Source organism: Anomaloglossus baeobatrachus, chromosome 10 (genome assembly GCF_048569485.1).
Source record: "Anomaloglossus baeobatrachus isolate aAnoBae1 chromosome 10, aAnoBae1.hap1, whole genome shotgun sequence".
NCBI lineage: Eukaryota > Metazoa > Chordata > Amphibia > Anura > Aromobatidae > Anomaloglossus > Anomaloglossus baeobatrachus.
Window position 1 is genome coordinate 1 of NC_134362.1, and position 5,434 is coordinate 5,434.

The window sequence follows — 5,434 nt, forward strand, 5'->3', positions numbered from 1 at the left end:
CAGCATGCATGGGACATTGTGAGGAGGGAGCATCAAGCATGAGACATTGTGAGGAGGGAGCAGCATGCATGGGACATTGTGAGGAGGGAGCAGCATGCATGGGACATTGTGAGGAGGGGGCAGCATGCATGGGACACTGTGAGGAGGGGGCAGCATACATGGGACATTGTGAGGAGGGAGCAGCATGCATGGGACACTGTGAGGAGGGGGCAGCATGCATGGGACATTGTGAGGAGGGGACAGCATGCATGGGACATTGTGAGGCAGGAGCAGCATGCATGAGACATTGTGAGGAGGGAGCAGCATGCATGGGACATTGTGAGGAGGGAGCAGCATGCATGGGACATTGTGAGGCGGGAGCAGCATACATGAGACATTGTGAGGAGGGAGCAGCATGCATGAGACATTGTGAGGAGGGAGCAGCATGCATGGGACATTGTGAGGAGGGAGCAGCATGCATGGGACATTGTGAGGAGGGGGCAGCATGCATGGGACATTGTGAGGAGGGAGCAGCATGCATGGGACATTGTGAGGAGGGGGCAGCATGCATGGGACATTGTGAAGAGGGGGCAGCATGCATGGGACATTGTGAGGAGAGAGCAGCATGCATGGGACATTGTGAGGAGGGGGCAGCATGCATGGGACATTGTGAGGAGGGAGCAGCATGCATGGGACATTGTGAAGAGGGGGCAGCATGCATGGGACATTGTGAGGAGAGAGCAGCATGCATGGGACATTGTGAGGAGGGGGCAGCATGCAAGGGACATTGTGAGGAGGGGGCAGCATGCATGGGACATTGTGAGGCGGGAGCAGCATGCATGAGAAATTGTGAGGAGGGAGCAGCATGCATGGGACATTGTGACGAGGGAGCAGCATGCATGGGACATTGTGAGGAGGGGGCAGCATGCATGGGACATTGTGAGGAGGGAGCAGCATGCATGGGACATTGTGAAGAGGGGGCAGCATGCATGGAACATTGTGAGGAGGGAGCAGCATGCATGGGACATTGTGAGGAGGGGGAAGCATGCATGGGACACTGTGAGGAGGGGGCAGCATGCATGGGACATTGTGAGGAGGGGGCAGCATGCATGGGACATTGTGAGGAGGGGGCAGCATGCATGGGACACTGTGAGGAGGGAGCAGCATGCATGGGACACTGTGAGGATGGAGCAGCATGCATGGGACATTGTGAGGAGGGGGCAGCATGCATGGGACATTGTGAGGAGGGGGCAGCATGCATGGGACATTGTGAGGAGGGGGCAGCATGCATGGGACATTGTGAGGAGGGGGCAGCATGCATGGGACATTGTGAGGAGGGGGCAGCATGCATGGGACATTGTGAGGAGGGGGCAGCATGCATGGGACATTGTGAGGAGGGGGCAGCATGCATGGGACATTGTCCTCACATCATGCTGCTCCCTCCTCACAATGTACAGATCATATTTCATAATCGAGGAAGGTGTGGTGCATATACAGTAGTTTATAAGGGAGGGCAGTGTGGTGTTTATTAGGGGCAGTGTCACAGTCACAGTATATAAGTGGGGACGATGTGGTGGGAATATTTTATACTCATGCTATGTTTTGATGTGCCTGTGGTGATCCCCATTGGGGGGGGGGGGGTTAGTTTCTTATTGATACTTTTTAAAGTGTGCTACAGAGTAGATCTGCCTTAAACAGATGTCGTGTGCGAAAACTCAGTTTTACGTTGTCACTAAGGGGCGCGACCACTTAAAGTGCCTAGGGCAGCACGAAGGCAAAATACAGCCCTGTATGTATGTATGTATGTATGTATGTATGTATGTCCACTAACTGTCTGCACCATCACATTTACAATCACGATATTTTGCACAGACACCCCATTTAACTCAGGGAACGTCATAGACTATGTTTGAGGGGAAAATTTAACTCCGCGCTATAGTTATTCGCCAAAAAACCTCCTTACATTAAAGTCAATGGAGCTGGAAGCTACAGGTCATTAATAGGAGCTGTGATTGGTTGCTATAGGCAACGAAGGACATTATTAGTATAAGAAGCTTATGATATCAGTGGAGAGACGGACAGAAAAGGAAAGAGAGAAAGGGAAAGAGACAGAGACAGCCAGGGAAAGAGACAGACAGACTGCCAGGCAAGGAAAGAGACAGACAGACAGAGACTGCCAGGCAGGGAAAGAGACAGACAGACAGAGACTGCCAGGCAGGGAAAGAGACAGACAGACAGAGACTGCCAGGCAGGGAAAGAGACAGACAGAGACTGCCAGGCAGGGAAAGAGACAGACAGACAGAGACTGCCAGGCAGGGAAAGAGACAGACAGACAGAGACTGCCAGGCAGGGAAAGAGACAGACAGACAGAGACTGCCAGGCAGGGAAAGAGACAGACAGAGACTGCCAGGCAGGGAAAGAGACAGACAGACAGACAGAGACTGCCAGGCAGGGAAAGAGACAGACAGACAGAGACTGCCAGGCAAGGAAAGAGACAGACAGACAGAGACTGCCAGGCAGGGAAAGAGACAGACAGAGACTGCCAGGCAGGGAAAGAGACAGACAGAGACTGCCAGGCAGGGAAAAAGACAGACAGAGACTGCCAGGCAGGGAAAGAGACAGACAGACAGAGACTGCCAGGCAGGGAAAGAGACAGACAGAGACTGCCAGGCAGGGAAAGAGACAGACAGAGACTGCCAGGCAGGGAAAGAGACAGACAGACAGAGACTGCCAGGCAGGGAAAGAGACAGACAGAGACTGCCAGGCAGGGAAAGAGACAGACAGACAGAGACTGCCAGGCAGGGAAAGAGACAGACAGAGACTGCCAGCCAGGGAAAGAGACAGAGACTGCCAGGCAGGGAAAGAGACCAACTACATGCACATACACACACACAGCCCTACAACAGGCGCATTTCCTTACACACTATGCATTACCTCATCTTGCAGCTCTTGGCAATGCAGGAGAGCAGACACTGGGAGCTGCACGGAGGCTGCAGCAGCTGAATAACAGGACCTGCCACGTCACCGGTCATGTGATCCGGCAAGGTCCTTCATCTCAGCCTCCGTTCTGCTCCAGTGCATTTCCTGTCCTCCTCTGCACCGATCATCACACAGAGCAGAGAGGGCAGCTCTCTATGAGCGACCCGGGCCCCCTCACTGCTCGGATGGCGGCCCCGTCCCCTGGGGCCCGGTGAGCAGAGGAATGAAAGGGGAGGGGCCCAGGCTGTCAGCGGCCCCACCCCCTCCTGTCTTCTGCTCACGGGGCCCCTACAGGAGTCATGATTGTAATACCCTGATGCCGCCCCCGTGCTGCCGATGTGCTGCCCCCGTCCTGCCGGTGTGCCGCCCCCGTCCTGCCGGTGTGCTGCCCCCGTCCTGCCGGTGTGCCGCCCCCGTCCTGCCGGTGTGCCGCCCCCGTCCTGCCGATGTGCCGCCCCCGTCCTGCCGGTGTGCTGCCCCCGTGCTGCCGATGTGCTGCCGATGTGCTGCCGATGTGCCGCCCCCGTCCTGCCGGTGTGCTGCCCCCGTCCTGCCGATGTGCTGCCCCCGTCCTGCCGGTGTGCTGCCGGTGTGCTGCCGATGTGCTGCCCCCGTCCTGCCGGTGTGCTGCCCCCGTCCTGCCGGTGTGCTGCCGATGTGCCGCCCCCGTCCTGCCGGTGTGCTGCCCCCGTCCTGCCGATGTGCCGCCCCCGTCCTGCCGGTGTGCTGCCGATGTGCTGCCCCCGTCCTGCCGATGTGCCGCCCCCGTCCTGCCGGTGTGCTGCCGATGTGCCGCCCCCGTCCTGCCGGTGTGCTGCCGATGTGCCGCCCCCGTCCTGCCGGTGTGCTGCCGATGTGCTGCCCCCGTCCTGCCGATGTGCTGCCCCCGTCCTGCCGGTGTGCCGCCCCCGTCCTGCCGGTGTGCCGCCCCCGTCCTGCCGGTGTGCTGCCGATGTGCTGCCCCCGTCCTGCCGATGTGCTGCCCCCGTCCTGCCGATGTGCTGCCCCCGTCCTGCCGGTGTGCCGCCCCCGTCCTGCCGGTGTGCCACCCCCGTGCTGCCGATGTGCTGCCCCCGTCCTGCCGGTGTGCTGCCCCCGTCCTGCCGGTGTGCTGCCGATGTGCTGCCCCCGTCCTGCCGGTGTGCTGCCCCCGTCCTGCCGGTGTGCTGCCGATGTGCTGCCCCCGTCCTGCCGGTGTGCTGCCCCCGTCCTGCCGGTGTGCTGCCGATGTGCCGCCCCCGTCCTGCCGGTGTGCTGCCGGGCGGACGGATTCTAATGGGGGCAATTTACTTTTCTGAGCATGGGCCCCCTGGAGCCTCGTGCGGTAGCCAAGCTTGCCCTGCTTATAATCCGCCTATGCCCCTGGGGCCCGGTGAGCGGAGGAGTGAAAGGGGCGGGGCCTGTCAGCGTGTCCGGGCCCCCCTCCTGCTGCTCACCGGGCCCCCCTCCTGCTGCTCACCGGGCCCCCCTCCTGCTGCTCACCGGGCCCCCCTCCTGCTGCTCACCGGGCCCGCTACAGGAGTTCCAGTAGTAATGCCCTGATGGCACGGACATTGTAGAGTGCCAGTGGGTTCCGGTAGTGTCAGTGTGCAGGCGCAGCGGTCGCACCCAGTGAGCGCAGGATTGGGCGTATTGTGCCGCACCGCACCCATCATCTGTATAATAAAGGGCACGTTGTCTGCACATGCTCCATTCCATGTATATTCCGTGTGTCCCCCATATATTTACATGTACACTTTGTGGGTGACAGACGCCATTTATCCAATAGTAACTACAACGAATGTAAACTAATACTGAGCACAGCCATTGTGGGCTCCTCCTGGGCGTGGCCCTCCGCTGACTCTCCTGGCCAATCACATTGCAGTGGGTGAGGCTATGCTGCCCGTAGTGCAGCCGTCCATGGGGCAGGTCAGAGGAGCGCGGCCGAGTCCCGCTCAGAACACGTTGCGCTCCTCAGGGCTTACCTTTCTATAGTTATTACATTTTTTTGAAATGTCATGTTCTTTTCTTTTTTTTGCAGATTGCCATGAAAATGAAAAGTCAACTTTCTTCCAAAAAACCCACATCACGAAGACCAAACAGAAAGCTGCGTCTGAACAAGCCCCATTGCTTGCTTGCGTTTTTTATCCATTGCTAGCGCCCTTCTGTTTATTGTATAGGGACAGAGAGAGTATTTATTACAACCAAATGATTCTATTCTTTTTATATCTTATATTTCAAAATAAAATCTGACGGCATCCATTGCTTCTTTCCATTGCGGCAGCGTCCTGGCGGCCTGCGCAGCCTCGCGGGCATGGCCTGTGTCGGGGCGGATGGGTGGCGTGCGCGGTGCCTTGGACGCTCATGATTGTACAGTATGTTACAAATAGAAGAAACATTGTATCAATTGTGTATTTCAGCAAGATTAAAAAAGTATTTTAGATACAGCGCCGCTCCGGATCCTTTCTTTATGGCCGTTTTATCCACTACACGTAAA